General features: G+C 40.1%; 1 protein-coding gene and 1 long non-coding RNA gene across 2 annotated transcripts in view; one reads left to right on the top strand and one right to left on the bottom strand.

The window, feature by feature from the left end:
• The first annotated feature begins 7339 nt into the window (after positions 1-7339).
• Positions 7340-22037, top strand: part of LOC134219863 (neuropeptide SIFamide receptor-like) — a 110841-nt gene continuing 96143 nt past the window's right edge. The window contains exon 1 of the mRNA XM_062698752.1: positions 7340-8087. The gene's annotated coding sequence lies outside the window, so the exon portion shown is untranslated. The remainder of the gene's footprint in view (positions 8088-22037) is intronic.
• LOC134225097 (uncharacterized) lies at positions 13925-14998 on the bottom strand. The gene is made up of 3 exons (XR_009983163.1): positions 14875-14998; positions 14742-14814; positions 13925-14663 (listed from the first exon to the last, which is right to left on the bottom strand). It is a non-coding gene; the product is annotated as an uncharacterized LOC134225097 (long non-coding RNA).

A 22037-nucleotide genomic window follows, 5' to 3' on the forward strand; every position in this document is an offset into this window, starting at 1 on the left:
CTTTCCTTTAGCTCGCAGAACTCCGTAGGAGTAATTGGCCAGCCCTGCACGGTCCAAGATCGTTTCAAAATCCACATCTAGAGCCTCATTGTCCAGAAACCTCTGCTCATGGGTTATTTCCGCAATTACTGCAGGCAGCAGAGGTTCATTCCATGATCCATACTGATGAATATGCTAAAATTTAGTTTTGTATTAGTTTTAATTCCGCAACCTAAAAATTGTATAGAAAGGCAAAATGATCCACCTACCTGATGGAGCGGAGACGGAACTAACTGACGCAATTGGATGGAACTGATCGACGCAAGTAGAAACATAACTGGTCGGACTGGAGACGGGCCTGGACGGGACGTACGATAACGGGAACTGTGTTGAATAAAACAAGCACTTAATCATAAAAAGTCGAGAGAAAAGGAAAGTTATTCTTTCAAGTTTATCAATTTTTCTTACTTACCGGAACTTTAGCGAAAACAGGATGGCGACGAAATAAACGAAATTTAAAATTTCACTGGCGGACAAGAACACCTACAAAAACGATGGCACGAAAACACTGGCACTGAGCTGATGAAAAAGAAATGATCAAATGTTTCTTATTTCATAAAAACAAACTTTTTCAAAAGTTTCACATTTTTACTTTCGAACGCGAACGATGCTACAAAATGATTGATTGCACGTTTTGACAGTTACGAATAACGCTTGCTGTGATCATGATTTCTGGCTCATGAAAATGGGTGCGCGGAATCACGAAAATGGTAATTTCGGTCTTGCAATCATGATTCATAGTCATGATTTCATGACTCATAGTCATGATTTCATAAAGGAATGTAGTTTCTGGTTTCATGATTTACAAATCATGATAACGGGATCAGATTTGTATCCGTGCGGTAGTGTTGTTTATACAAAATTTACGAATTGAACGCAACAAATGTCCATCAATTTGTTGACAAGTCAGTAGACGAAATAAAAGGAAACAGGTTTAGATTTCCCTCAAAATCGGTAAAGTATCACTAAAATACCTTATCTTTTTCTCGACTTTGCACCAACAGTTGCGGTAGTGTTCCCATAGTTGCAAGTCTCATATGAAAACAATGGGATTCGCAACTATAGGAACACGAATTAAAAAATAACGCAACTATTGGAACACTGTACCAGTAATTGGAGGTACTATTTTAGGTGGCAATAATGGATTCTACTGCAGTTACAACATTTTTCGGATAAAATATGTTTAACGATCTTTCTTATACACTCTTGAGGTAAGTGCAATGAATTATAGACTTAATGGAAAGCAAGAAATAGTGGTGGAACGTGCTTAGTTCCTCCACTATTGGGTCTTTTACCCTATTTAGATCATTCAACTGCTTTTGAGTGTTTGATTTTATAAACTACGATGTTAGTGGCGTTCGAGCAAAGAAGCTGATTCGGGAGGCTATACCCCGTGATAAATTTCTTTTAGAAAGCTCCAAATGCGGGGAGCACTGGCTCTGATTATGCATTTCAACTTGTTCTACACAGTTGTGCAGTAACCAACACAAAAGGAGCAAAAACAAAGCGAGAATCGCCATTTTTCTGTGGGCTCGAGATGTTTTTAAAAGATTCAAATTTTTGTTTGCTGAAAAGTTTGCTGATGAAATTATGATTTGGCAAGCGATATGCAGTAACGGACTAAAAACGTTAAATTTTCCCCTGTCATAAGACGAGATCAGTACCTACTATTCCGTTTAATTCCACCACGTTGCAATCTTCACAGAAACGTATTTCGACCTCAACTTGTCGAATAAAATGGCTGCAAGCTAACGAACAGGATGTCCAAAAAATCGCGCGTGGAGTTTAAAAAAAAGTTCGTTATTTCATCAGCATAGAGGCCTCTGTTGGCCGTGCGGTTAGAGGCACGGATACAAAGCAAGGCCATACTGAAGGTGGCTGGGTTCGATTCCTGGTCTGATCTAGGAAATTTTCGGTTGGAAATTTTCTCGATTTCCTTCAACATAAAAGTATCATCGTGCTAGCTTCATGATATGCAATACAAAAAAATGCGTAACTTGGCTTAGAAACCTCGCAGTCAACAACTGTGGAAGTGCTTAATGATCACTAATCAGCAAAGCGGCAATGTTCCAGTGGGGACATGTAATGCCAATAAGAAGAGAAGATGGTGAAGAAGAAGTAGATGATGTTAATGAAGAAGAACGGATATTAATATTTAATATTTTCTTCTGAAAGTGCATAAAAATCCTTCATTTTCTCTACTGATTTCATCAAATCAAGATAGAGCTGATTTCTTGCGTTTTCTTCAGAAATTATTCTAGGAACTTCTCTAGGACTCTTCCTTTAATTCCTCCGGGATAACTTCCAAGATTTTTTTTTCATGAATTCAATAATGAAATCTTCTAGGATTTCATTCTGGAATTATTCCCGCAATTACTTCAGAATACCCTTCAAAAATTTCTCTAGAAATTTCTCAAGGAATTTCTCCAGTCCAAGTATTTCCCCGGAATTCCTTCAGGTACTTTTCCAGGAATTCCTTCAGGAATTTCTCTAGGAATTTTTCCACGGAATTGCCCTTGAATTTTTTTTCGGAATTCACTCGAAATTTGCTTATGAATTTCATTCGGAAATTAATTTGATTTGATAGGATATCTTCTAAAAGTTCTTCCAGGAATTTCTTCAGAACAAACCCGGCAATTGATCCGGTAATTCCTTCAGCAATTCATCATGCTTTCAGGATTTCTTCGGGGAATTTCTGCATCAATTCCTCCTGGTATTTTTCCGGGAATTTCTTCAGATATTTCTCCGGAAATTTCTTCAGGAACTTCTCCAAGATTTAATTCAGGACTTCCTTGTGGGAATTCCTCCGGAGGTGCTTGGGGAGTTCCTCCAGGAGTTTTTCCAAGAGTTCCTCCGGGAATCTCTCCAGGAACTTCACAGGGAATTCCTGGAGGATATTTGGCAGGAATTTCACGGGAAATGGGATTTCGGAAATTTCTGTAGAAATTAAACTCCCGGTATTACACCTGCTGTTCCTCTGAAAATACCTCCGGGAATTCCACTAGTAGTTCCTCTGAGAATTCATTCAGGCTTTCTTTCAGGAATTTATTTAGGCTTTCTTTAGGAATTTAACTACAAATTCCTCCAGAAGTTCCTCGAATCGTAGTAAGCATTACTACAAGTTGGACGTATTTTCTCGCGTTCCGTTCGCTGTCAATTTTGAAACCCGGAAATTTTGGCCCAAGCAGAAAAATGGATAACTCTTTATTTTTTGAGTCGCGAACCCTCCTGACCTTAACATACAACGACGTCATAAATCTGGTGGAATGTGTCGTGTCTCCGAGTCCGGTCGGATTCCTACTATTGCAGCTGATTGGAGAAATCTGCCGCCATCTCTACTGAACGCTCGACTCCTAGTAGCGAAGCAGCAATTCAAGCTTACAAGAGTGAATTCTCCACGGATTCGTACGAAGCAGAATATATGCGCAATTTGATTATTGAGAATGAAATGGATCTGGTGAAGCAGGGCTGACTGGCGATCGGGGTGAAATGTGTGCGTAATGAGTGCATGCATGCAGGTTGTATATTTTTTATTACTTTCATCCCTGGTTCCTTTTCTGAGCCATTACCGACGAAATATTCCAAAATAATAATTAAATAACAGCTGTAGAGGTAAAAATGCCACCTAAAGTTTAAGTTTGATATTTTAACTAACATTCTTACGTGCTGTCACAAAATTTATAAAATTAGCTATATTTCACTATGATCTCTCTATTTCCTATGTCTTTTCTACCATCGACTGAAGCATTTAAAATTTGTTTGAGAAATGGTCCTAGCTCCAAACGAACTAGAAGTAGTGCAAAAGGGTTCGAATTCGGATCGAACTAGATAGAGTTATTCCCTGGCAGCTCAAAATTAAAATTGATTCAAATTTAGACGCGTTTAGATAGGGTTTACATGAATAGTTAAATCATTTGTTTGAGAAACTGCATGAGTCCATTTTACACTATTTCGAGAAAACAACAAAAAACTGTTTTTGAACAAATTTGCACCGAATCTTTCGATTTCTTCGATACAGATCAATAGTTTTTGGCAACACCCTGGGGCACTTTCAGTGCAAAAAATGTAAGCAGTACGCCACAATTGCTCTTCAAAGTACATGGACATATGTAGTTTCTCAAACAAACGAAAAAAATTTCATACATTCCTGAAAAAAAAAATTTTTTTCGTATTTTTTGCCAGAATACGTTTTTTTGGAAAAGGATTCAGAATATATAAAAATCTCATTTTGGCCAAAAATGTTATTTATGCAGTTTCTCAAACAAACGGTTCAGTTGTAAACCCAATAATATTACTCTTATTGAGCCTCGTTACCTCAACTCTAAAGCTGCAACAGTTGAAACCAACTAAGACAGTATAACATGTTCAGATATTATTTTAAACCTTTAACTCTATGCCTACTTACAGCACAATTCAAGCATAAGTATTTACTTCGCACTATTTTTTCTGCAGAAATAATAAATTTCGATATTTTTTATTCCTTTCTTTATTTGTTAGTGTTATTTTCCTGCTACTGTGCCGAGCAGAATACCATAGAAGTAGCTGCTGTACAGAATCCACACAGGGTCTATTTTGGGATTTCATTATTACTCGCCATTATTATCCATCTTATCGTGAGTCCATTTTTATGATTTCATGTTTTTATATATTCATGTTTCATGTCGTGCATCCAATGATTGTTGCATTATTCTATTGCCATTTATCGGGGTACGTTGGAGGAGTGCTTCCGAGAAGAACAATTTGTCAGTCCTCATCGGGCAGTCGTGATGGTAAAATACTCTCGCAGGCGTGGCGTAGCGACGCACATGACTACAGTTAAAAAGAAGCGTGCAGGAGATGACGTTAATGTCACGGGTGAAATCCATCAACATTCTATTACTATAAAATCACTAATTACTCACTCATGTTTCTTGAGCTCCCCTAGGGGAATTCTTCCAGGAGTTCGTACGGAAGTTCATTTGGGAGTTCATCCAAGAGTTCTTACGAGAGTTCCTCCAGGATTTCCTCCGAAAATTCTTCTTGTAGTTCTTCAAGAATCTGCTCCAGAAGTTCCACCGGCAGTTCCTCCGAGAATTCCTCTGATAATTTCTCCGGGAATTCCTCCAGAAATTTTTTCGGGAGTTCCTCCGGAAATTACTCTGGGAGTTCCTCCTCAAAAGGAACACCCGGAGGAAGTGTCAGTGAAACTCCCGGAGGAATTCGTATAGAAACTACCTGTGGATATCCCTGAGGAATTCCCGTAGGAACTGCCGGAAGAGCTCCCTTAAGAACTCCCGGAGGAATTCCAGAAGAACCTCCTAGAAGAATTCCTAGAGGACCTCCCGGAGGAACTCCCAGAGAAACTATCGGAAGAACTTTGTGAGGAATTTCCAGCTAAATTTCTGAAGAAAGCCTAAATGATTTACTGAAAAAAAGCCTGAAAGATTTTCTGGAAGAGCTATTGGCGGAACTCCCGGAGGAATTCCAGGAGAAACTCCTGGATGAACTGCTGGTGCAATTCCCGGAGGAATTCTCGAAGGATCATCTGGAGGAATTTCTGAAGAAACTCCCGAGAGGAATTAATCTAGGAATTCCTCCAAAAACTCCATTGTTGATTTCATTTTCGGTATATTTTCTTCATAAATTTTCGGTGGAGATGCGAATTACTATGCGTCCAATTTGAGAATCTCGAGCTCGTTCAGTAGCCGCTAGGTTGCGAAGGCCGACGGAGGTCCCTCGTAGCTTAGTTGGTTAAAGGTTAATTTTGCTCACAAAAGTCAGATTGCTTCGCAACAACAACTGACTTTCAGCTTAGGATCTATTCTATGATGACGATGCATTAAATATAATCAAATATATTCTGGGCTGCTTCACGAAACGATCCTTTACATAAGTGTCAATTCTCATAGTAATTTTCATATAACCTTCAAACGACACGTGCACAACCAAATTACATCCAAATCAGCTAAAAATTTGGGAGGACTATTAAAATAGTAAAAACAATCGTTTAAGTATAGGGGAGCGAAAAAGTCAAAATTTGAATCACTCTAATGGTCAGTCATATGCCATGTATCCCAGTATCAAATGGATTATGAAACCAATCACTTTCCGTGGATGAGCATTCCAAATCTCTCTGGGCTAATTTTATCCTTCTTCATCTACCACCACTGCCTCAGCTATCATCGGCCTCTAGCCGTTAACTCCTAGCGATGCGATGGGCGATCGCATCTATCCCAACCGATACCACTGCATCCGACCATCATCAAGCACAGAATGACAAAACAATTGCGCCCTCTTCTTTCATGCATATTCGCAGACCCACCGGCAGCTCTCCCGCTGGCGACTGCATGCTGTGTAGGTAAACACAGCGAACAAACGAATGAAACGAAAAATGAGCGAGCAAAAAGCACTTCAGTACGCGCTGCTGTCAGAAATTGTAATGACTCGCACATGGAAGTCAATGCTTCTTTTATTCACAAAGAGAATCTTGCGGTGGACCCGAAGGCCCGTGACTAACAGAATTCTGATGTTCGTGTTAGGAATGCACGGGATTAATCACATATATCACATTTTCAATAACGTATCGTTAATAATATTAAGTTTCAATGAAATTGACAAATTGCTGGAGAGTGTCCGAGTCGATTGATATATAAATCTTCAAAATCCATCGAAAGATAAAGGCGCTAGTAACGTTCGAAATCTTCTTTCTCAGCGTAACGCTCTCGATTTCCATAAATCTAACCGACACCCAGTATAGTAAAGAAAGATGTAAGTCCTACGTCAAAAAATCTATTATATGAACAATATGTGGAGTTCATAGATGTTATATCCTCAATAATAACATCAAATTCCCAATATTTGAGAAAACCCTGTAATCCCATTAGATATTTCCGAATTATTAACCTACTGGAAATAGTCTTAGAACTTTTATGTAGAAAAACATCTTCATTATGTATTGCAGCAAAAATATTCTTTTATTAGAAAATCGAGGTGTCTGAAAAGAAACTTGGATGAAAAAGGACACAATGCTCTGTCTTAAGATAGTTTTTATTTAGAACGGATGACTGAGGAATAAAATTCAATTGAACAATTGCTAGTTCGAATAAATTTTACATAACATTCCAGATTCACTATAATAAGCTCTTTATAGAGATAATTTAATAACGTTGTCATTATTAACAGCACAATTTGGGTGGAGACAACCGAAAAGAAAAATGAAAAGGACGCCGTCGCCGGCGCTACGCACAACACCAACAAAGAGAGGCCGGTACGGCGTCGCGTCGCAGTCCTGTTGATGGGGTTCCCCTCGGTGGGGTCTGCATTTTCACTTTCACTTCGACTTCGGCCAGCGCCGGATGCGAATGTGCTTTTCTCGGTTCTCGCAATTTTCCGCGCGGTTCGACGCCTGATTTATACCTACATGTGGAGCGCTTTTCCAACTGTCGAAATCAGTTTGGGCTCGCAGCGTGGGCGGTTATTTGTGAACTCACGTTCGAAAGTGAAAGTTAGTTGAAGTGATTGTTCGTTATTCTGTGCGATTTGGATATTAATCTGTTGCATCGTCCTGCGCTTTGATTGATTTTATTGCTACATGTCACCGATGCAAAATAACCCAAGTCGCGCCAAACGATGTTGTTGTGTCGTCCTAAGGATAATGATACCCGTGTACCACTTTGAAGGACCTTTGGAATATTGAACGTATTTTTGTATCTATGGTTAAGTTTCTGATTGTGACAAAGTGTCTCCCGAAAGTCCCGCTGGAAGTGGAATCGAAAAGTAAGGGAACCACTTGACCGGATCGACCAAGTTTTATGTGGCAAGCTATTATCTGTTTGTGCGATAGGTGAAGTGGATTCGTTCCACAGAAACACAAAACAAAGAGAGATCTAAGAAGGAATAAACTCTGAAGAGTAGTTTAGTCTGTGTTTGTGGTAAACAATTTGCTACACATGTTACGTATCGGTGGATACAGTATCGGGCAAAAGTATACAGAATCATAATAACGATTTCGGATGTTTTGTTTGCTCATTTATGCTGGATTGGTAAATTGAGTGCAATCAATTGCAAACGTGAGTATCCTGAGTTCTTTTATTATGTATGAAAAGCGTTTAAACAGAGGTGTAAGATATGTAATTTGGCTAATGTTTTATGATAATGTATTTCATATTAATTTCTGCATAATGAATATCTGCGAAAGTCAAAAGAAAATTGCTATGAAATTAGACAATAATATTGCAACCAAACTCTTTGCATTAGAGCAGCGGTTCTCAACCTTTTTCTTGAGAGGTATCCCTTCTTGTTTTTGTATTCGTTGAGGTACTACCTATTTTGACAAGCCCAACTCATAAGATTATCTTGAAAGAGTGCTTTTGAACCTATTGAAAAGAGACTTTTGAGAATCTTAAAATTATGTTTCTGAACCTTTTGAAAGTAAGCATCCAAGCCTCTTTAAAGAATAATTCCGAGCCCCTCGAAAGGAAGTTTCCGAGTCTCTCAAAAGGAGGTTTACAAGCCACATGAAAGGGGTCTTTCGAGCCTCTTGAAAGGAGACTTTGAGGATCTTGAAATGACGTTGCTGAGTCGTTCGAAAGTAGGCTTCCAAGCTTCTTGCAAGAAGAGCCACTTGAAAGGGGGCTTCCGAGCTTCCGACCATTTTGAAAAGAGGCTTCCGACCAATCGTGGAGGTTGGCTAAAAGAATTATAATCCCCTCAAACGGAGCCTCTTGAAAGGGGGCTTCCGAGCCTCTTGAAATGAAGCTTCTGAGCCTCTTGAAATGAGGCTTGTGAGCCTCTTGAAATGAGGCTTGCGTCAGAATTGCTTCAGAACTTCATCTAGGAAGTCTTTGGATTTTTTTTCGGAATTCCTTCGGATGTTTAATTGAATATTCCTTGAGTCTTTCGGATATTCAAAAATTCTTTTAGGAATAATTCAAAAGTTACTTTAAGAGTTGTTTTGGAAATTTCATCTGAAAATTCATTTGGAAAACTTTCGAAAACTCATTATTTAATAAATTTCCGGAAAGATTCTTCCCACAAAATTCCGAAAATCATTCCAGCAGGAATTTTGGAAGAAACTTCGTATGATTTTACTAAAAGGATTTCCTGGAAGAAGTTTCTAAGCAGAAGAGAGAGAGAAATTTACAAAGACATTTCAGCGAGATTTGCGAAGGAATCCCTGGACGAATGTAAAAAGGAATTCCTAGTGTTATTAACTAAATTATTCCTGGGCATTACGTTTCTGAACCTTTTGAAAGTGAGCTTCCAAGCCTCTTTAAAGAATCATTCCGAGTCTCTCAAAAGGAAGTTTCCGAGCCTCTCTAAAGGAGGTTTACAAGCCACATGAAAGGGGCCTTTCTAACCTCTTGAGAGAAGGTTTTGACCATCTTAAAATGACGTTGCTGAGCCTTTTGAAAGTAGGCTTTCAAGCTTCTTGAAAGTTGAATTCCGAGTCCCTCGATTGGGTTTCCGAGCCACTTGAAAAGGGGCCTTTATGCCTTAGGCTTCTGAACCTTCAAATTACATATTTTAGTTAAGAAGTATATTCTTAACATATTTCATAATTGTGTTTCCATCAAGTAGATTGGATTTGAAGATTATTTTGATCTTATGACCAAAGCCCTTCATACACTGTGTTAGCTGTGGTGGACATGATTCGATATGTTTTGATTTACTGATTGCTATGCATATTATATATAATACAAAGTCCTGCAATATAAATTTATACAATCATTACAACTTTACAAAAAAAATATTGGAATTGTAATACGTCTGCCATTACGCATTTTCGTCCGAGGTACCCCCTGGGGTCAGCAAAGGTAGCCCCGGGGTATATGTACCCTAGGTTGAGAACCGCTGCATTAGAGCGACAAAATAGTAATTTATGCTTACGTATAAATAATAAAATTGAAAAGCATTACTACCGTAATCTGAAAAAGTGACGTTTGCGCCATTTTACAACATAGGGGAACAGACGGCTTTGACAGGTTTTGTTCTATTATTGGCAGGGGGATTTTTGTCGACCGAATTTTATGAAATTTGGCCACAATATTCTTAGATATTCAAAGAATGTTTGGGCCAAATTTGAGCATAATCAGTCATAAAAAACCCCCCTGCCAATAATAGAACAAAACCCACCAAAGCAGTCATTACCCCTACATTAGACCTCTTCATGTTTTCAAAAAGTATCAAAAATTTAACCAATCAGCCCAAAATCACAATTCTTATGCTAAAATAAGCCTCCTGTCAAATTTTCAGCTAATTCGGATAAAATTTCGAGGTGGCTCAAGTCGATTTAGTGTTTTTGGGCTATTTTCAATTTTGAAAAAAATCTAACAAGAGATATAAATGTCGAAAACTATCGCAACAACCTCTATACGAAAGCTTTTGGTGTGCTCTACAAGTCTTGTGAACATTGCGATTCGTTCCGTTCACGTTTTGACCACGTTAAAGTGATTTTCGAGCTTTTAAATGCATAAAAATACGGTTTCCCCTAAAAGTCGTTGTTCTATGAAATTCTTGAATTCATGACAAATCATTGCTAATTTATTATATTATTATTCCTCTTTTTTCCCTGGACATTTGAGTAATATAATTGCCAATGTGCGATTTACCGTTAAATTCTTAAAAATCAGAAGCTGAACCTTTCTCATAAATTTGCACGTTAGGATTTCGTCAAACAAGTTGTTCGAACAAAGAAGCTTTGATTTCACTTGTTACTACGATGCACTCAATGGTAAAAGCATACAGACATATGGTGAAATGAATCAAATTTGGAAGTCGTTTGTTGTAAGTATCAAATATAATATGATTTGATTTATGTTTTGTTCGAATAACTTGTTTGAAGAAATCCTAACGTGCAAATTAATGACAAATGTTCAGCTTCTCATTTTTAAGAATTTAATGGTAAATCGCACATTGGCAATTATATTACTCAAATGTCCAGGGATAAAAGAGGAATAATAATATAATAAATTAGCAATGATTTGTCATGAATTCAAGAATTTCATAGAACAACGACTTTTAGGGGAAACCGTATTTTTATGCATATAAAAGCTCGAAAATCACTTTAACGTGGTCAAAACGTGAACGGAACGAATCGCAATGTTCACAAGACTTGTAGAGCACACCAAAAGCTCTCGTATAGAGGTTGTTGCGATAGTTTTCGACATTTATATCTCTTGTTAGATTTTTTTCAAAATTGAAAATAGCCCAAAAACACTAAATCGACTTGAGCCACCTCGAAATTTTATCCGAATTAGCTGAAAATTTGACAGGCGGCTTATTTTAGCATAAGAATTATGATTTTGGGCTGACTGGTCAAATTTTGGATACTTTTTGAAAACATGAAGAGGTCTACCCTACATGTTTTCCATTTTTCGTTAAAGAGTACGGTAAAAACTATTCATTAACACCATTTTTTTAAAATGGCGTATACGTCACTTCGCCAGATTACGGCAGATTAGTAGAAAGCGAAGAAAATATTGGAAAACGTTGCCATTCGTTTTTTTAACTAATAGGTATTTTGGCTACTAATACAAGAAACATCCATTTGCTCATTGATATCTTCTGAGAAAAAAAATCATTCGAAATTACTGAGGTCTATATATAATTTTAATATTTTGAAAATCTATCTATCTATCTATATATATATATATATATATATATATATATATATATATATATATATAAAACTCAATGTTTGTATGTAAGTTTGTATGTATGTTTGTATGTATGTTCTAGCATAACTTCTGAACCCATTGACCGATTTCAAACAAATTTGGAACACACATTCTTTATCTTCAGGAGACGACGATAGGGGGTTAGGAATGTTCTTCGTAAAAGAGGGAGGGTGTGTGGAGAGAAGCATTGCTCAGTTATCGATCAACTCAGTGTAACTTCTGAACCCCTTGGTCGATTTCAACCAAATTTGGAACACACATTCTTTATATTAAGGAGACGACGATAGTGGGTTAGGTATGGAAAAGGGGAGGATTTGGGGGAGAGGTATTGTTTAGCTATCGATCAATTGAACCCTTTATCGAAATCATGGTTTGCCCAGTGAAAAGCAATGGTTAATGTGTTTTCTTCTGGATGGTGAATGTGATCCTTTCTTTAACAATAGACGTTTGCCCGGAATAAGGCATTGGTGGATGTTTTTCCCTCTTTAGAAATAGACGTTTGCCCGGAATGAGGCAATTGTGGGTTTGATCCCTTCTTCAAAATAAGTCAATGTTTTCAAATGAAATCTGCCTTCTTTTAAACAAATGATGAAGTTAAGGTTAATCATAATTAATCAAAATGATGAAGTATCAATAAGAAAACACAATTAACCTGTTGACCAATTGGTTTATTCATTTTCCGATTGTGAAAAAACTGCGAATCAAACTGACAATTTCGAGCAAGGCCGGGTACGTATAGCTACCCTAATAACATTTTGGTTTTATGCTTGAAGAGCAAATTATGGTCTTCAAGAGCGTTATAAAACTTAAAATGTTACTTGGGTAGTTTTGAATGAAATGATGATTCATATTATGGACAATAGATCTGTTCAAATTTCAAAAAGCTTCTTAAAATCTATCGGTCAATATTAGCACAATTCTTATGCTAAGATAGATTTCTGGTGGAAATTTCAGCTCAATTGGATGAAATTGAGGTGTGCTTGAAAATCGATAATATAGTGTTTTCGGCATGATTGTTCCCCTAAGAAAATCGAAACTCTGAATGGGATGAACGTTTCAACAACAACTAAATGACAGCCATACCCATCCTCGACAACTTTGTACAACATTGTTTCATGATAGGAACAGGTCTGCTTTGTGTTTTAAGAGATTTTGTCCTTTAAGATACCCAAAAATCAACATATTTCGTTGATAAAAGGCCTATGAAATATACATCCAGATATTATTTTGGATTAAATGTGTCTGGAAGTTGCAGAAAAACATTCATTTTAGTATAGCATGGAATTCAATCTTAAGTGAGTATCAAATAAAAATTGTAGAAAACTCAGAGTTACGATTTTCTTAGGAGCAAAAGCATGCCGAAAACACTAAATCGATTTGAAACACACCTAAATTTCAACCAATTGAGCTGAAATTATCACCAGAAGTCTATCTTCGCATAAGAATTGTCGTAGACTTGTCGATTTTAAAAAACTTTTTGAAATTTGAACAGATCTAATGGACAATTCTATTTTCGCGGATGAGCAATTTGGTTCTTGTCATGGGCATTCAGTTGTTAAGTGTTACGAATTTAAATCGAATCAACAAATCTGAAAGATATTCGACTGGAGTTGCTCTTCTTGTTATAGAAAAAAGTATTTGTGAGTGTTTGGCATAAAGGTTCGATTGGTAAATCACTCACTGCAGGTAAACTATCAGAATTCGAAATTAGGCACATATCGTATAACATGTTTACTTCTGACTTACCTGATTTACCACCAGGGTGTCAACAATTTTTGTTTGCAGATTATAACCCGCCAACCCGCACGTTTCCCGGGGAAATAAGATAGGTGGTTTAAGCGCCACTCCTTTCGGAGACCACCTTCCAGATATAGGGCTGCCCGGCCGCTGAGACCCCAGGGGATGGGTCTAATTACTCCCGTTTTCAGAGAGGGAACGAATCGGGTGACGTAAGACTGGGGGTGAAGACAATGAAGGGGAAAAGGGGAAGGGAAATCGATTTACTAGCGCAGGAATTAGGCGATTGCGAAACAATACTTACGCCCTTTTATCATCACTGGATGACCTGAAAGAACCTGCGAATCCTGCTATAAAAGAATAGGGAGTTATCGTGGTTGTTTCGGGGAACCGCCCCAGCAAAATATAATAAATAATAAAAATAAATTAACGACCGATTAACATGCTAAACTTTAACCAACTTTATTCTTGCATTGCATTCGGGATAGACTTTTACGAACGACGGTTCGCCTGCATTTATGCTACCAGCATTAACAAAACAACATATCACTACAAATGTTCAGAACAGATTCATTTTCACATACATATATTTCTCTTCATGTTTCCATTCTCCTCTCTGCCTAGGCCTACTGTTTGCTTTCCCTTACTCTCTCTTTCTCTATCTAACCTCTGTCTTCATTCGGGGCGTGTGTTCATTCCGGGTCGGTTTAGGTGTGTGTGCTCAGAAGCGTGGCTATCAGCGCAAGCGCGGGGACTAAGGACAGCCACGTGAAAGTTTCGATTGGCACGCTACTTACTGTTAGTTCTTCGGTAGCGGCGGGAACTGAGCCATGCGCATGGACTTATCTAATCATGCATGATTACTTACGGTTTGCTTTGCGTACGCTTTTGGTGGAGGGAATTCGAAAATCAAACGGTCGTTCATTCGATGAGCACCGTTGATCGAAGCTCGCGTCGCTGACGTTGACGCAGATGATATTCCCTCCGGTCTGTGGGCTTCACGCAGCGGCGATGAACGGGTACGGTCGTCGCGGTGATGAACTGTATGTGGTTGGCGCAATTCGATGATGAACGCGGATGACTGCAACCTCTGCCTAGGGCGCGATGAAACGTACGCAAGCCCTCTTCCGGTCGACGTACTTCCGGGAAACCCTCGTAGCTGACGGTGGGGTCAGAAGCGATCGTTGGCTTTGGGGTGCGATGTGTGGGGTTTCGCAGTATGCCACAAACCTGATTAAACACGTGGTGTCGTTCGACGACATGATTAGCACACACACATAATGTACACAATATTGACCGACAAATTACCTGCACAATACTAAAACACACGCACGAAACTAGTAGCTATACGGAACTTGGCACTTTTCCTTAGCTGACTCAACTAATAAGGAAAGACTTTAGTAAAATTAATTAAATTAAAGCATGCTAATATTTTGTTCACCTTTAAACACACATCACGGCGCGACACTTAAAATTCGATCACTCCTGCCTCTTCCACTAGCCAGAACGAAGTGATCGATCAAAGTCAATTTTTCCTCAGATCAAGGTGCGCATTATTAATTGCTTTCGCAATCATAACCTTCGGGAAATCCTGAGAGGAAATCCGAAGGTTGGATAATTCCCACGCTCGCGAAACGATCAAGGTTAAAGGGAGAGGGATTAGTCTATGCCGAAAGGCTTACATCACCCAGCTCGCTAAATCTGAGAGAGCGGACCCATTCGGGATAAGTTCAATATCCCCTGAATGCATTCCTCCGGGGGTCAATGCACAGCAGCAAGCGCGCAAATTTCATATCTGCTGCTATCACTTTTCCCTTTTTGGGCGGTTACAGCATGTGCGAGTTGGCTAGGGTAGGAACTCATTTAAATGATTGCTTGTGGGACGCTACTCGTGAATATGAAATCAGATTCATGCAGTGGGTGAACTTTCCAGTACTAGACTGGTTCAAACTAATCTAATAATACGGATAATTTATACTGAAGATAATAATACGAATACATTTAACGAACGGACATGCTCGTTACATCATTCCCCACTAAAAGTACGAAAATTTGATTGGCATTGGAATGGAGATAACAATTACCAATCAAATTTTCGTAGGCCACACACAGTCTACAAGACATTTTCATTTACATATTTACAATAGTGCATGAAGCAATCTGTTCAATTTTCGGGGTCATATAGATTCATCGTTAGCCTGGGCTAACTCCATCTCTGCTTACAGCACAGTTTCTATCACGGAACCTGCCTGCTACTGACTATCAACGACATTAAGTCTCCAGTCTCCAGCGAAAATGAACTTGAAAGACTCAATGTACTAATTACAAACATATACTAACAATTGATTTTGATTTGAACGGAAAAAGCTATTGAGACCATAATTTGAAGAAGTTTATTTGTTTTTATTGTTGATGACCACATACACGCAAAATTAGAAAAATAACGATACATAAACAAAAACTACATTTAAAAGGCATCACCTCAATGTTGTCGACAAACATGAGTGAGCTAACGCGGTAAACGAAACGAACCGGTACACTATCTTCTACACCAGGACATATGCCGATTAGCGAAGACAGTGCACACGAAAATCCCACAAAAGTGGACGCGGAACCGATGGGTCGAAATTGCAACCTCAAGCCCAACACGAAGCGAGCGTGCGAGATTCGATTTCTTCCCACCATAAATACTGTACCTATTCAGAATTTGCAGCCACGGATTCACATCCGCGATTAATGCTCATTCTGAAATCGGAACGTAAATTATCTTCTTGAAAGAATTTTTCACGCCGGGCTTTACCCGACAACAAAATTCTCAAAGAAATTTTTCTAAAACATTAACACAAAATAAATACCATCCATGCACCCCTTGCATTCAAAATAAATGAACTCTGATGAATTACTTCATTCATTCATCGCCACTCATACCAGTCTATCAAGCATACAGGTCAACAACAAAAAGAAACGTCAAAACAACGTCGTCGCGGAAAACTCGGTTCGCGTGTGGAAATCGTAGAAAAGTGGAAAGTTTTCGTGTTTCGGGTTTGTTACGGAGGAAAATGGTACCGTTGGAGTGTTCCGCAGGTGTCCCACCCCGGTTGGACCAATTTTTCAGGATAGTTTGCCGATTGCGATCGTTCCAAACATTAGATGTAAGTTGTTTTGTTTATTTTTCTTCCCCAGTTGGACCGACCACATCCTCGGGAGGACGGGGACAAAAATACGCACGAGCTACATAGATGACAACGACGGGGACGAAAATACAAACGAGTCACCTTACGTATGAGCTATGCATGAAGATATGGACGGACGAAAGAACGGAGAATGACTAGACGTCTACTACACCATAACTGCAGAAATGACTACAAAAAGGTAATTATTGTACCAATTTACAATTCTACTAGTGACTGGACAAAAATTTATATTTTTTTCCCCTTTTTAGGTATGGAAACAACGACTTTAAATATTTAAATAAATATACACGGAAAATGTAAATAAATAACTATGAAATGGAAACTGAACGAACTACTATATGTACAATGATGACAAACCCAACCAAAACGAGTGTAATCGTGAGTGACAATTAATTTACTATTAACGAAAAGGCTCTATACTAACATTAACGCTAAGATTTAGGGAACTAGGATTACTAATAACTAACTATTTACATATTTACAACGTGTACGCCACAGTGGGTCGTAACTTCGTCTTCGAGTCTGCCCTTTCGGTGTTTATATCAACGCGTCGTTTTGTAGTCACTTCAAGAAAGTTATTCATAGCTGGTGTAGGAACAATTTCGGTACCCTCAGTGTTCGGTTCGTTCGAAAACTTGCCTCCCACGAGTCCGTCGAAATGCCCTTCAAGATGCAATTAACCCCGTAGGTGTTTTTTCCTCATCGTAGTCTGTGGTCACTCACTAGGAGGTACATAGCTTAAAAAACTGCTACCACTTAATGGTTTAGATGAGCCTGCATCTTTTTCAGCCTGTTGGCAAAGTAGACCCCTAAGCGTTTGCCGTTTTGGTCCTCCAATTCATACGTAAAAGTCCCTAATACCTTCCTAACAATTGCAGGCTCGAATTTCGGAGCTAGTTTTTTGCAAAACCCTTTGTCCTTGTTCGATAAATCGAAAGTTTGTTTAAGAACAGTTTCCCCAACAGTGTAAGACGGGCAATTAGGATTTGACCTGAGATTGTATGTCTTGGAGTGCTTCGCGTAGGCGGTCGATAAATTCTGCTTCACTTGGTCAAACAGCTTACGTCTACTTTCGGTCGTCGAATTGTTACCGTCGTTTGTCGTTATGGTGTTGTCCCTTATTCGTGCGTATTCGGACCCGTCAGAAATTTTATCTCTGCCAAACACTATGAAATACGGACTATGTTTGGTCGAGTCATGAACCGCATTCCTGATGGCGTCAGCGATTTCTTGCAGATTGTCTGCCCAATGGTTATGAGTGCCTTTCAGCGTTGCCCTAATGGCTGTCGTTATCACCCGGTTAACTCTCTCGGTATTGTTAACCTGGGGATGATACGCCGGGGTCAACCAATGCGATACGTTGTAGTTCTTCAGCAACTCTCTGAACTGCTTTGATATGAATTGCGAACCATTGTCGGTCAACATGATTTCTGGGACTCCGAATAGTCTGAAGATCATGTTTTCTACAAACTCAACCAGCGAATGCGCTTTTGCCTCCCTGAACGGCTGAACCAGTATGAATTTACTGAAGACATCGGTCGCCACTAGAAGGCTGGTATGTCTACCTCTTCCCGATGGTGGCAGTGGCCCGACATAGTCTAGGGTCACGAACTGCCAGGGATATTCGACAGGTTTTTGTGATCCCATTGGCGGAGTAACGTTAGAGTTTCCGGCTTTACTTGTCTGACATTTCAAGCAGCTTCTACAGAACCGGCGTACTTCCTCGTTCATTCGCGGCCAAAAGAAACGTTGTTTTATTGCTGCTAACGTTTTTTCAAAGCCCAGGTGAGCTTTTTCATGCTCCTTCCTAATTAGTTCTCTCCGTTGTAATGAACTTGGAATCAGCTTCCATGCAAACCGTGGATCGGTCTGTTTGCTCAGCGATTTTACATAACGGTATACCTGGCCGTCTATTACTCGGAAATCAACATGTTTTCCAGGGTCTGCTTGAATCTTATCGATTAGATCCTCGTATTCAAAGTCTGGTCCCGTTATCGTAACCGTATCGACTTCTATCGAACGAGACAAACAATCTGCCGTTATATTGGCCTTTCCTTTTCGGTATTCTAGGTCAAAATCGTAAGCTTGAATACGAAGTGCCCATCGAAGCAATTTCGCATTTCCGGTCTCAGTTCCCACATTAAAGAGCCACAATAAGCTCCGGGCATCAGTGACCACACGGAACTTCGTTCCCTCTACATAATGCCGGAAATGTTGTATGGCCGAGAGAACACCTAAACATTCTTTTTCACGGCAGAGTAGCGACGCTGCGTTCGGTTAAGTTTTTACTAAAATAACTTATGACCCTAGTCCCCTTCTTGTTCCTGAACAAGTGCTGCTCCTACGGCTCTGTCGGAGGCGTCTGACTCGATTGTAAACATCCGAGAAAAATCTGGGTTGCCTAGAATCGGAGCTGACGTGAGGACAGATTTGAGGCTTCTGAAGGCACTCTCCGACTCTTTTGTCCACTTGAACTTTTTATTTTCTTTTGTTAGCAGATCAGTGATCGGGGCAGTAATCTGGCTATAATTTTTAATAAAACGTTGGTAAAACCCCGCGAGGCCCAGCAGTCGCCTGATGTCCTCTTGCGTTTTAGGTTGGGCGTAATCGAGTATTGGCTGTATGCGTGAAGTGTCAATGGCCACGCCACTTTGGTTTAAAAGATAGCCTAGATATACGACTTGCTTCCGGCAAAATCTCGACTTCTCGAGTGAGATTGACAGACCTGCTTTCCGCAATCGTTCCGCTACAATTTTCAACAGTCGTAAATGTTCCTCGAAGGTGTTTGAAGCTATCACTATATCGTCCAGATATACAAATACGTATGGCTCAAGGTCGAAGCCTATCGCCTTATCCATCAATCTGGACATGGTGAATGGAGCGTTCATAAGACCGAAAGGCAGCACTTTGAAGCGGTAAACGCCCTTTGCCGTCCGAAACGCTGTGAAGTTTCGACTCTCCTGCTTCAAGGGAATCTGGAAGTAGGCGTCTTTTAAATCAATGACCGTGAAGTACTTTGCCTTCCCCAATCGACGAAATATGTCTTGCATATTGCGCATTGGGTACGTGTCTTTCACGGTCATTTTATTGATTTTCCTCGAATCTAAACATACCCTTACTTTGCCGTTCTTCTTCAGAACTGGTACAAGAGGGTTGGTATATTCGCTGTAGCATGCTTCTATCGCGTCTAACTTTTTGAATCGTTCCACTTCTTCATCGATGGCCTGCTGAATGTAGGGGGAGCATTTATACATTGGAGCATTTTTAGGCTTTGCCCCTTCCTTGAGAATTATCTCATGCTCTATCAGGTTAGTTCTTCCTAGCTTACCTACACATGTTAGTTCGAACCTTTTTACTACGTTCGACAGTTGCTGTCTTTGTAGTTCGGAAAGGTCGTGTTCGGTTTCTATCGCGTCCGTATTAGGTGTTGATTCTGTTGGCCCCTCATATACTGGTATTTCTAATGTATCGTCTTCCTCTGCCGTATCCAGCGATGGAAGATCTCCTGAAGGCTCTATTGTGAAACAGAGCGGAGAGTTATCGCGGTATTCAACCGTTTCTATCTCCTCGAGTCCTTTCCCTACGTCAATCATGGGTTTAATCCCAAAGGACTCCCAAAAGTCCGCACCCAGGATTAGATGGCGAGATATTTCAGGGACCACCAATGTCGGGACGACTTTTGTAAGGCCTCTGTATGAAAAGGGTATGTTTACATAACCCAAACAGCCGTATGCAGAACCGTCAGCCGTAGTGACTCGGATTGTTGCTGGCTGAATTGAAAGATTGTATCTGTGGACAATGTCAAGGGAGTTTAAGATGCTGATCCCCGCCCCTGAGTCGAGTAGAGCATCTAATTCAGAATCAAAGATTCTGACCCTGATATGTGGACATTTCGTATGATTGATTCTAATGTGATAAATATGAGAGAAGGGGTTATATGTCTTGTTTGGTTTTGAGTTTTTGGGAACGTCGGCTTCCGAAGGGATGAGCGAATTCCCGACGTCACACCCCTTTATTCGTTTCCCTGTCGGCGTTGGAGGACACCTTCCGCTGGCGGCGAGCATCGCTCACAACTGCGTATGGTTCTGCCTATGTTTCCGCACCCATAGCAAAAAATGATTTTGGGTTTCTGGCACTGCCTCCAGCCGTGGCCTTGCTCCTGGCAATTCCAGCAATTTAACGTGTTTGAATTGGTCTGTTGGTTCCTAGTCAAAGCATGCTCATTACCCTGTCTAAAATTCCTATTACCTCTGCTTCCTATCGCGTTGATAGACGCTGACTGATCGCTTTCATAGTCGCTGTACTGTGCCTCGATTTGGTGAACCGGTCTACGCATTGGTACTTCAGGTGTCTGTTGCTGAATTTGTGGGTCAGCTGCATCGATTCGATGGTTCAGCCGGATTAAATGCTGAAGATCTGTCACTTCGAACAAAGAAATTTTAGTCCGGTAGTGTTGGCGCATGTTATCCCATACTACCTCAAATTTTCTGCGCTTAGATAATGGCCGAGACAACAGCCGATCAAGCTTTTCGATTTCGGAGACAAATGCTATGAAGGTTTCCCCTCGCAACTGTTTCCGTTCGTGAATTTTAGATCGAATGCCCTGATCCATATTCGGGTTACCGAATCGGTAGGTGATGGACGTTTCAAAATTTTGCCAAGTCTGTAGCTCGTCGACAAAGGTGAAGAACCAGTCTGACGCTGGCCCTTCAAGCAGCATGTGTATGTCCCGTAGAAGGATTTCCATAGGAATTCCTTCACGTTCTGCTAACTTTTTGACCTTATAGAGGAAATTTTCGACGGAGACCGACCTGTGGTCTCCAGAGAAACGGATCTTCCATTTTTCAATGCGATTTTGAAATGAATGTCTATAGTGGACTCTCGTTCGTGTCTCCTGTGGATGCCCTGTGGTTGGACGATAACCTGAGTTCTCATACTCCGAGAAGTCACTGCTCGCTGAATACCTGTTCCTCTGGTCTCCTTCGCGTGTTCGGTAGGTTCCCAGTGATCCCTGAAATGGTCTAGGTAGCTCATGATGCTGTCTGGTAGGAACGTGTCTGTCTTCATCGCTACTGGTGTCATCTTTGTTGTCGCGGTACGTGTTCGCCATGGGATAGTGTACCTGTGTCTGCCGTTCCGAAGGGTTTGGTCGTAATGTCAGTGGCCAACGATTATTGACTGGTTGATTTCTCTGCATATCAAATGGTCGTTGGTTCAAGTCCTCGTCGTGCCATTGACTTGAAGTCCTGGGTGGACCATCATTTGTAACTCTGTCCATCGGTTTTAAAGAATTAGCTACCGAAAGTTTAGTAGTCAGTTCTCTCAACATTGTCTGCATCTCATTCCATTCTGCTCGACTGACGGTGATAACTGATGGGTCCTCAACACTCGCAGTTGGCTTTTTTGGTGT

This window comes from Armigeres subalbatus, chromosome 3, assembly GCF_024139115.2.
Source record: "Armigeres subalbatus isolate Guangzhou_Male chromosome 3, GZ_Asu_2, whole genome shotgun sequence".
NCBI lineage: Eukaryota > Metazoa > Arthropoda > Insecta > Diptera > Culicidae > Armigeres > Armigeres subalbatus.